The sequence below is a fragment of the Cebus imitator genome, unplaced genomic scaffold (assembly GCF_001604975.1).
Source record: "Cebus imitator isolate Cc_AM_T3 unplaced genomic scaffold, Cebus_imitator-1.0 Scaffold10, whole genome shotgun sequence".
Classification (NCBI taxonomy): Eukaryota; Metazoa; Chordata; class Mammalia; order Primates; family Cebidae; genus Cebus; species Cebus imitator.
This window is the reverse complement of record NW_016107325.1, coordinates 5294156-5306224: the sequence shown is the minus strand read 5'-3', so window position 1 is coordinate 5306224 and position 12069 is coordinate 5294156. Positions and strand designations below refer to the sequence as shown.

Genomic DNA, 12069 nt, shown 5'->3' with positions numbered 1-12069 from the left:
AAGTCCAAAGCCAGGAAAAGATTCCTTTCTTTTCTACTTTCTGTGATCTTATCCTCTATCAGACAATGAGCTTAGAATAGGTGGAATGGAAGGTGAAGAAAGATAAAAGTGGGAAGAAGAATATACTGTTTAGTGTTTCAAAATTATTGCAACACACTGGAATGCAAACTACTAGGTTTTCATATTCCTCCTCAAAATGCCTTGGGCAGAGATTCAAAACACAAACTAGAGGTAATTCTGAGTTGTTGAAAGTGGTTTGAGAAGCTCCACTTACATCTTCTCAGTGGGAAAAAATCTTTCTTCTATCAAGGATCTAATGTAACTTGTTTCTTCTTAGAAGTTTGCTCTTTTAAGTAAAGCTGAGATCTATTTGGCATTTATTATTTAGAATGCAAATTTCTTCCTAGAGAATACACCTTAGTTTGCCAGATGCTTGCTGGGAATACCCTTCTCTTTCTTTCCATCTGTCCTCTCTAAATCCCTCCTTCAGCATCCATCTTAATTCTAAACTATTCTTTTAAATATTTGCTGATCATTCCAGCAAGTATTGCTCCCTGCCTTTTCTTACCACTCATACCACTTACATGTTCACTTTAGAAAACTTCTTTTATACTGTTTAGAAACTTCTTTTATACTGCCTTACTTTATTTTCTATTTCAAGTCAGATAATTTCATATGTAAACATGTTTTGTCTCCTCTACAATATTATAATCTTTCAGGGATGGGAATCCCTGAAAGATTAAGGAGGAAACGTCTTCCTCTGTATCAATTCATGATTATGTGAATGCTGAGGTTATTATTTTATATTAAGATTGTGTTATACTGTGGATCTGTATTTGGGACTAGGCCATACCCACACCAGGGATGCAGCCACAGCTGAAAAGTAAGGTTAAGCCTAGCGTCTGTCACTAGGGGAAGGAACATATGTATTAGACCAGCACAGATGGTGCAGGAGAGAGAAAGGCAGTGCTGTCCTGGGCTTGACTTTGAGGGAGGGTTGAGATATCTATGGTGTGTAGAGGTGAAGGGGAGATGGGGAGATTGTGGTCTTGAGGTGTATTAAAGCCAGAATCTGTCACATAAAGGTCTCTACTTAAGGTTATTTTTAAATGATGCTCAGAGACTCTTTAGGGTTTCCAGGGAGGCTTCTCAGGGATGTCCTTAAGATAAAGGAAGGTCAGTAGAAAAGTAGAACCTGAAGGAGTTTATCTCTTCACTTACCAGTGCAGCTCCAAGGTTTTCTGTTTGATTTGTTAGGGTTTGTGTAAGACTCTGCTTGAAATAAAGGTTTTTCCTGCTGAAAAACGACTAGGAGGGACAAATGGTTTTCTTTATAATCTGAATTGTTTTGATTTCTGCATTCTCAACATTATTTATTTATTATTTATTTAAGACCGGGTATGTTCTGTTGCCCAGGCTGGAGTACAGTGGCTTAATTTTGGCTCAATGCTGCCTTGACCTCTGAGGCTCAAGTGATCCTCCCACCTCCACTTCCTCTCGAGTAGCTGGAACCTCAGGTGAAGTCACCACTTATGGCTAATTTTGTTTACTTTTTATAGAGAAAGGGTTTCACTATGTTGCTCAGGCTGGTCTCAAACTCCTGTACTCAAGTGATCCTCCTGCCTTGGCCTCCCAAAATGCTGGGATTACAGGCATGAGCTGCTGTACCCAGCAACTCTCAATATTTATTTTTCTTTATTCTTGGAATTTTGAGAAGCTTGGTTGAAAGCATCTCAACTAAGCTATGGGACAAGTTTTTGCCCATACAGAGTTTACTCTCACAGGTGACCATGGGGGTGACAAAGGAAACTAGAGGGAAAAGCCTCCAGGGTGAAGATGACATCGGCAAGAGGGGGAAAAATTCATTCAGGTCACACAGCTCCTTCCCTCTGCGTCTCTCCCTGCCCTGATTTCTTATTCCAGTGCTAAAGAGTTTATTATGAAGATGCTATATATCTATACGTATATACATATATTTCTTTTTCATATATAAATACTTCTTGAATTGAATTAAATTAAGAGTCCTGGTGTTTTAAAGAGATACGAAAGTAGGGGGAAGAATACAAAAAAGAACGGATCATTGAAGATGAACTTTTCTTGTTTACAGAGGGTTGCAAGGAAATACCAAGGTCAGACATGAAAATCTACACCCAACTCTTCCCCTGCTGCCCACCTTCACCGTTCCCCTCCCACCCAAGCTAGATGGAACATTTGGTCTCATTAAGGGTGATATTTTCAAGAATCATAACACAAAATCTGACAGTGCCTTAACAGTGGAGTGCAGTCCACCTTAATGCCAAACTGGGTCCTGGAATTCTGATGTTTGGATTCTTTTCAGGGAGTCAGTGGGTATATGTGATTTCATTTCAGACTCTGATGATTGCTCAGACTGCTTTGAAAAGCAGGCTGTCCTTCTATTTTTTATAATAATGCTTTAGGGAAATCTCTTTTGGCTTTCCTTGGTAAAGAGATTTTAAAAAAGGAAAGACATTTTGCAGCAGTGGCAACAGTGATGATGGTGGCTGAGCAGCCACCTCTGCCCCAGCTGCCGCCATGCTTCATAAAACTATCCCAAATAGGGTGAGTACATTTAACAGAATGATCAATTCGGTGCTGCCATATCACTTCTATTTATAATCTTGGCAGAGCTACAAATTTCAAGGGTTTTTGAAGACAGAAGAACTTGCTACATGAAGTGATTTTAGCTCTGATCTTTTCAGAGTTTGAATTCAAGGGAGTGGGATTTTCCAGCCTCTAATGGAATTGATGTTCCTGAGGAACACAACAAGCCTCCTGCTCACAGGTGATGACTTTAAATACAGGCAAGAAAGAGGCTCACAGGGGCCTTTCTTCTAAGGAATCCTTTTATGATTACAAGAAGTTTATAAGATAGAGGTATATTTCATGTATTTTAAAGTGTTTATCCACAGATAATGTCCTTAAATCACCTAAGGGTTTGTCTCACACATCTTTCTCTGTCTTGCCTCAAATTATTCATTTCCAATACTGGCCTCTGTTAATTAAATGGTATGTCTATGGGGGCATTTCCACTTGAATGATAATTAATGTGTTTTTTCCCAATCCAGCTGCCCATGAACTCTAGTAGATAAATTGTTTTGTGTATAGCACATATTCAAGGCTGGGCTTGGATAATGATGTCCTGCTCAAATTAAAAAAGAAAAAAAGAAAAAGAAAAAGAAAAAGAAACATCATCCAACACATAAGATCTCTTCTTTACCCTTTTACAATCTGGGTATGTTGGAGAGGAGGAAAAATATTCATAAATAAGAGCACCAAAATACCACAGTAACTATGGTGAAAGCTACATTGACCTTTTGGTTGATTTTCATAATCATTTTACATCCTTGCCTGTGTCCCCTAGTGCTTTATAAGCATATGGTTTCTGAGACATGTATAAATTAAGATTAGGTTATTTAAATATTTTTGGTTCCAGACCAGAAATATGCTAAACTTGTGACAAATTTACTTCATAATGCACAGCCTTCTTTTTGATTTTGTGTATACTTCTAATGCTTTTTTAATGAGAGACAGAATGTGTTATAGTAGTTAAAGGCATAGGATCTGACATGAGATCTGCATTCAAACCTTGACTTCACCACTTGGCAACTAGGAGACCTTAGGTGAGTTCTTAACCTCTTTGTACCTGTTTTTTCTCATCTATAAAGTGAGAATAATAATCGTATCTCTCACATAGGGCTATTGTGAGGATTAATACTATTATTTTTATAAAACAAATAGAATAGTGCCTGGAAGATACTACTAACTACATGAACTATTAATCAGTATTCTCAAAGGAAATATTATAACATTTAAGTGGATTTACTGGAAAAATTGCAAAAATGTGTCTTGTTTTATGCCACACTCTCAATGGATTGACAGAAGTCTCAGAAAGTGAAATTTTAGCTCCAGCATACTGTAATTTCAGCAGATGAATAGTGTGGACATCAGATTTGTAGTTTTTATGAATGTGTACCTTGAAAAGAGGAGCTATAACTCTAAATGGCAATACAGGGGAGAATTGCCCATCCCAATAGGTGAGTGTCTAAAGGGGAGCTTCATCCTACCCGAAGGGACAGGAGTGGCCTTGGGGCAAAATTCCCATCAGAGTACCTTCCTTAAATAAACCCTATTATTTTTCAGTTCTGACTTGGCCTCCCCTTACCCAGAGCAAAAAATGATATAAAAATTACATAGCTAGGAAAAATTTTAAAAATATTGGCCTTACAATGCCTACTCTGGATTCAGAATAAGATTAGGGAAAGTGACACTGAAACTGGGTTATTCCACCCGCTGATGCCAAATATGTTTAGAGAACTTTAACCTGGCTTGATCATTGGTAATGGGACCTGAGTCAGGGAGCTTCTAAACCAAAATGTTAGCATTGTTGCATAATAAATATCCAAAAAGGAAACTGAGATCATCACAGGGGAGCTTTAGTGAGAAACAGGTAAACTGGAATTTCTTTTGGAAAGAATTGTCTTCAGAGCTTTAGAAATGCTATTAGTTGGTCATTTTTTTCAATGCTCCCAAATTTGCTTAAAGAAATTAGGAACTCACAGATTGACCTAGTTAAAGTTTATGAAATAATTCTGAGTGCTGAGCCCTGTGTCATGCACCTTATATTTTATTTTGTGAAATCATTTTGTAATCTTAATTAATATTTCCCACTCTAAAGTTGAGGAAGCTGAGGTTCAGACGCAAGGCTGGTATGTAAGTGATGCTGGGATTCAAACCCAGGTTGTCCAATTTAAGTCCATGACCTGTCTTAAGCACTCTATTCCCTTCATGATCTCACAGAAAGTAAAAAATGAGAGTTGATAGGTATCTGTACAGCTTCATCATTAATTCTAAGACCTAAGAAATAATGATGCTGTGAGATTTCCATAGATTTTAGTAATAATGCCAACAATTGGACTAAAATGTCAAACAGCAAACTTTACCACACTGGGAAATCATAGTCTCCTCTCACAATTACTGAGATCAATTTTCTTCTGTTGAAGAAGTGGGCAAATCGCACAGATGAAGATAGTCTTGAATGGAAGTGTTCCAGTAATATTAAGGATCAATAGTAGCACCTGGAGAAATAGCACAGCAAAGCTACTGCCGATGCTGGGCACTGCACTGACCTGATATTTGAAACTGTGAGTTTCACAGTCTGCCTCATAATTAAAGCAATTTATCTTCAGGTGAATCTAGGCCATTTTGTTATTTCCACATGAAATTCTTGGGGAATAGAGGTGCCTATAGAGAATCTCTGTTGTGTAAACACTAATATGGAAAGTAGGTAGTAACTCTTGAAATGCTGTCAACTATATGGCCACTAGAACTTTGTCCACTATCAGAACTAATGCCACTACAACTGACTGGAAAAGACTTAGACACTGTTAGCAAGGTAACTTACCAGAGGGTTGCCACCACTTCGCAGAACATGCAGTGTAGATGAAACAATAGTTATAGAAGTCTTTATCCTGTTCCAAAGGCCAAATTAAAAAACAAACAAGATACAATAGTGACTTCAAAGGCTAAAGAATTCTGAAATTATATGGTATGCCATCTGAAGACAGATTTGCTCCAACCAATTTGATAAATGCTAGCCAGTAGCATGTTGGCTACTGGGCAATTGAAATGCAGCTAGTTCAAATTGAAATGCGCTGCAAGTGTAAAATATATACCAGATGTAAAGACTTAGAATGGAAAAAGAATATAAAATATCTCAATAAAATACCTTGTTAAAAATGTGTTGAAACGATATTTTTGATATATTGGTTTAATTAAAATATATTAATAAATGTATTTGACCTGTTTCTTGTAATTTTTTTTAATGTGACTACTATAAAATTTAAATTGCATATGTAGCTCACATTGTATTTCTTTTTTAAAAAATTTATTATATTTTAAGTTCTGGTATACATGTACAGATCGTGAGGATTGTTACACATGCCATGGTGGTTTGCTGCATCCATCCTCCCTCACCTACATCAGGTATTTCTCCTAATGTTATCCCTCCCAAATCCCCCCACCCCCTGCCATCCCCCCAACCCCCCCAGCCCCCAACAGGCCCCAGTGTGTGATGTTCCCCTCCCTGTGTCCATGTTTCTCATTGTTCAACTCCCAATTTTGAGTGAGAACATGTGGTGTTTGGTTTTCTGTTCTTGTGTCAGTTTGCTGAGAATGATGGTTTCCAGCTTCATCCATGCCCCTGCAAAGGACATGAGCTCATCCTTTTTTATGGCTGCATAGTACTCCATGGTGTATATGTGCTACATTTTCTTTAACCAGTTTATCATTGATGGGCATTTGGGTTGGTTCCAAGTCTTTGCTATTGTAAACAGTGCCTAAATGAACATACGTGTGCATGTGTCTTTATAGAATAATTTATAATCCTTTGAGTATGTACCCAGTAATGGGATTGCTGTGTCAAATCGAATTTCTGTTTCTAGATCCTTGAGGAATTGCCATACTGTCATCCACAACATTTGAACTAAGTTACACTCCCACCAACAGTATAAAAGCATTTGTATTTCTCTACATCCTCTCCAGCAACTGTTTTCTCCAGACTTTTTAATGATCGCCATTCTAACTGGCAGCTCACATTGTATTTCCATCGAGCAATGCCAGTAGGTAATCTATACCAGCAGCCGGTGAGGAATGAAGATAGCTTTGTCCCACATCATGGACAGTGAAGGACTCTTAAGGAATCAGAGGGAATATTTTGGTGGGCTCATCATCTCTATTAGTTTTGAGTTTTTTAAATTTCATTAATTCTGCTATTATCTTTATTACATCTTTTCTTCTACTTTCTTTGCATTTATTCTTTTCATCTCCCAGTCTTCAGTGGAATTCTTAGCTCATTTATTTTTTATTTTTCTTGTTAAGTAAGCTCACTTAAGGCTAAAATATTGCTTTAGTAACATGTGCAAATTTTTAGTATATAGAACACTATTATTGTATATTTTCAGAGTTTTTTGTTTTGTTTTTGAGAGGGGCTTTTGCTATGTTGCCTAGGCTAGGCTCCAGTGATCCTCCCACTTCAGCCTCCTGAGTAGCTGGGTCTACAGGTACATGCCACCACATCTGGCTGTTTTTTTTTTTTTTTTAAATAATTTCCTCATTATGATTCCCTCATTGATTAGCAGGTTATTTTTGTGATATAGATATGTAATATAAATAGCTTTGTGGCCTGGTATGTAGTCATTTTTTTTCAGATAGTTCCACTTAGGCTTGAAAAGAAAGTATGTTTTCTATTTTTCTATTTATTATATATAGGTTTATATGTATAGAATATCTTTTAGATTAGCTCTTTAATTGTGTTGCTGAAATATTTTATAAATATTCAGTATTTTTCTTTTCTCTGCCTGATATATTAGATCCTGAGAAAGGTAAATGAAAATCTCCAACATGATCGTAGATTTGCCAATTCCTTTTTGTAATTTTATCATTTTTACTTTATGTATTTTGAGACTATATTGTTAAGTACATAAAAGTTAATGACTATTTTGTTTTCTTATTGAATTGTTCTTTTTATCTTATGTATCTATGTTTCTATTAATGCCTCTTGGCTTAAAACTCTATGTTGTTTGATTTAAATATTACAGTACCAGCTGTCTTGATCAGTATTTACCTGGTCGATGTTTGTCCATCCCTTCTTGATCATTATGTTTGGGGTGCATCTCTGCTTTTTTTGTTTGTTTGTTTTGTTTTTTTAGAGACAGACTCTTACTCTACACCCAAGCTGGAGTACAGTGGTGCAATAATCATAGCTCACTGCAGCCTTGAACTCAAACTCTTGGGCTCAAGTGATTCTCTTGCCTCAACCTCCTGAGTAGCTGGGAATACAGCTGTAAGCCACCATGCTACTTAAAAAAAAATTTTTTTTATAGAGTTGGGTTGTCATATGTTGTCCAGGCTGGCCTTGAACTCCTGGCCTCAAACAATCCTCCTGCTTCATCATCCCAAAGTGCTGGGATTATAGGCATGAGCCACCGTACCCAGCCTGTGTGTATCTCTTAACATAAGAAAATAGCTGGATGCTATTCTCTTTTTAAAAAATCCAATTTGGGCGAATTCAACCTTTTGTATTTATTATGATTATTAATATATTAATGCTTATTTGTCCTATCCATTTTATGTTTCTTTCTCTTTCCTTGGTTCCTATTGAATTGAGCAAATTTTATTCTCTCTACTTCCTCTCAAATCATTTGTAATTATACATTTGGTTTTTGCTCCTTATAGTGGTTAGCTTTTAAGTTTCTTTTTTAATTTTTTGAAACACGGTCTCACTCTGTTACCCAGGCTGGAGTGCAGTGGTGCAATCATGGCTCACTGTAATCTTAAACTCCTGGCCTCAAGTGGTTTCCTCTCTTGGCCTCCCAAAGTGCTAGGGTTACAGGCCTGAGCCACTGCAATTGGTCTAGCCTTTAAGTTTCTAACATGCATATCCAACTTAACAAAATATAAAACTAACCAAGTTCTCTATCTTCTTCCTGAGCAAATGTCAGGACTTAGAATGATTATTCCATCCAAACTTTATTTAGATTTACAAACATGCTTACTAGCTTCTTTTTCTCATCATTATTTCTTGTGTCTACTCTTTTCTTCTAAGATTACCTCTATTCTTGCTGAATAATGTTATTTCTTTTTTTATTATTTTAATTTTTTTTTTTTAGTTAATCTTCTGTGACTAGTAAATTCTTTGTCTTTATATCTAGTTACTTTCACTTGACATAATTCAACTGGTGGGTAGTTACTTCCCTTTACCACTTTGAAAATATTACTTCATTGCATTCTAGCATCTGTTGCTGCCAATAGGACCTCTTCTGTCAGTGTATGCTATCCTTCTATACACATGGAATGACATTTTAAACTCCTTTGTTTGTGATAGCTCCAAAGCCCCCGCCCTACTAGGTTTCATATCCATTAAGGATACAAACCATGAGCTGCTTTGGCTTAAGATTCTATTTACTTCTCTGATTTTTGTTGCTCAAGGATTTCACTCTGGATTTGGCCATGTAGCTAAATTTTGTTATTGTTGGAGTTTAATTTTTCCACAAAGAAGGGTTCTTTACTGTCAATTCAGTCCTCCATATTGACTAGACATTCTTACTTATCTAATTACTGCTACATTCCATAGCCTCTGGAGGTGAGGTACTCCAGAGTGTAAAGACCAACAAAGATGCCCACCTGACACAATGGGCTTTGACCTATTGCCTGGAAGTTAGAGTCATGGAAATTAATTATGAGTCGAAGGCTCAGGGCACATATACTTGCTGAGAGCACTCTTGATGCCCCCCTGATGTTCTAGTTGAGGGGAAAGGAAAGGATCACAGGTCCTTTCACCTTGGCAGGCTGCTCTTTTAGACAGATTTCTATTTTGAATACTCCCTGCCTGGCATTTCTACCACAGATTCTACATCTGGTTCCTGAGACATGCCTCTTTGCCCCAGTGTGGGAGTGAATTGCATTTACACCCCAGCTGCAGCCCTCTCTGTGCTGCCATCGACTGCTTGTAATTTATCAGTTGAGTCTAGTTCCTGTTGACCAAACCTTACAAATTCAGGGGACACACACTTCTGAGAGAAGTGGCACCAACTCCTTCTACTGGAGAAGGAGAGGATAATGGGAATTTGTAGCTTGCTCCAGAAAATCTTTTCACAAAATTCCCTCTCTCTCTGCCCTTTGACCTTTCCTAATCTTCCTACAGGTAACGATTTAAACTTGCTTCAGCACCTGCTCTGACATACTCACGTGATTTCATTACCCCATTCTCTTTATTCTCACCTCTCTTTACTTACACTAAACAATACCCTGGTATTTAATTTTAAGGTTCTGATATCTTTCGCATTTTAGTGCATATTTATTCTAGTAACAGTAACTTGTGAGTTATTAAAAATATCTAAAATTTACCATCATTCTTCTTGAGATTCTCCTTTAGTATTTGTTATTACGGAATATTTTTTCTTAAAAGTGGAAGTGCCTATGAGCTATGGCCACCTATGTAGGACATGATTTTTTAAGAAATTGAATGGAGGTTCTTATGGGAACAAAAATCACTTTTGTGGTGGCCATAAGTGTTAATCCCAACTTTGAAAGATTAGTTTTTACATGGTAGGCATTATATAAATATTGCTGAATAAGGGAGTGAGAAAGAAACAGTCTGAAATTTGTAACACCTGTCCTTGAATTGAAGAAGTATTGGAAAGCATCGGAGGAACTGTTACCTTTCAAATTTCAAAGAGGAACAAAACTTTTTTAGAGGGCCTTTTCTGAGCTCCAAGCACATTCTCTTTGGTGTACCTAAAACATTTTATTTATAGATAGTGGTGGTTTGTCTGCTATAATGCTTCCTGAGTTTGTAATATCTTACTTTAAATGCTTTTCAAAGATGCTTACATCAGTGCGGTAGGGACTGGATGAAATTTAAGGTCTCTTCTAACCTAGAGATTCTGTACTTTTTTCAGAACTCTGGCATCATCCATTCTCTTCACACTAGTGGTCCAGCAGATGCAAGTTACATAGTACAGAGCTTGGGTCACCTGTGGTGCAATTACTTTCCCAAAGGCCTTCACTGGCAGTGGTACACTGCCATATGACTAAGTACAGCATGCAGGTGTCACAGATAAAATCTTTCTGAAACTTTCATGGGCTCAAAATCCAACAACCTGCTTTGGGAACACTATGTACTTCATAAGAAAATTTAGACATTGGTCCACATGTGTCTTAAGAACTGTGAATTATTTAGAATGAAATGGTATATATAGAAGAACATCTTGTTTCTTCTTAGCATTAAGTACAGTGTTGAACAGGTATCAGGTGTAGGCTTTTACATTTTAAAACTTATTCTCCCAAGAGTTTACATTTTTCAGTCAAGTTTGCTACAGTTTTCCATCTGTTTGTGTATGGGAAAAATATGACATTAATGGGAATTTTGAGTTATATTTGTTATCTTATCAATGACCATGGAACAAATTGCTTGAGTTCTGGGACTCACTGTCTCTATAAAGAAGCATACTTTCTGTGAAGGCCCGTGGCGGGTGTTGACGCGATGTGATTTCTGCACAGTGCTCTGAATGTCAAAGTGAAGAAATTCAATGAAGTGTGGGTAAACAGCGGGAGTAACTATGACTCTCTTAAGGTAGCCAAATGCCTCGTCACCTAATTAGTGATGCGCATGAATGGATGAATGAGATTCCCACTGTCCCTACCTACTATCCAGTGAAGCCACAGCCAAGGGAATGGGCTTGGTAGAATAAGCAGGGAAAGAAGAGCCTGTTGAGCTTGACTCTAGTCTGGCATGGTGAAGAGACATGAGAGGTGTAGAATAAGTGGGAGGCCCCTGGCAGCCCCCACACCAGTCCCTGCGAGGGGGCAGAGTGGGGTCCACCAGTCTTGCACAGCCCTTTATTGCTTAAAACTCTGAATAAGCCAGGTATTGACGGAACGTATCTAAAAATGATAAAAGCTATTTATGACAAACCCACAGCCAATATCATACTGAATGGGCAAGAATGGGAAACATTCCCTTTGAAATCTGGCACTAGACAAGGATGCCCTCTCTCACCACTCCTATTCAATATAGTACTAGAAGTTCTAGCCAGAAAAATCAGGTAAGAAAAAGAAATAAAGTGTATTCAATTAGGAAAGGAGGAAGTCAGATTGTCTTTATTTGTAGACGACGTGATTGTATATTTAGAAGACCCCATCGTCTCAGCCCAAAATCTCCTGAAACTGATAAGCAAGTTCAGCAAAGTCTCAGGATACAAAATCAATGTGCGGAAATCACAAGCATTTCTATACACCAATAACAGACTAACAGAGAGCCAAATCAAGAATGAACTGCCATTCACAGTTGCTACAAAGAGAATAAAATACCTAGGAATACAACTAACAAAGAATGTAAAGGACCTCTTCAAGGAGAACTACAAACCACTGCTCAACAAAAATAAGAGAGGACACAAACAGATGGAGAAACATTCCATGCTCATGGTTAGGAAGAATAAATATTGCGAAAATGGCCACACTGCCCAAAGTAATTTATAGATTCAATGCTAT

At 37.5% G+C, this 12069-nt stretch overlaps 1 long non-coding RNA gene across 1 annotated transcript; it reads left to right on the top strand.

Annotated features, from left to right (window-relative positions):
- The first annotated feature begins 1240 nt into the window (after positions 1-1240).
- On the top strand, positions 1241-11389 carry LOC108316933. Its single transcript, XR_005203455.1, has 3 exons — positions 1241-1252; positions 10168-10172; positions 11022-11389. It is a non-coding gene; the product is annotated as an uncharacterized LOC108316933 (long non-coding RNA).
- Positions 11390-12069: the final 680 nt, after the last annotated feature.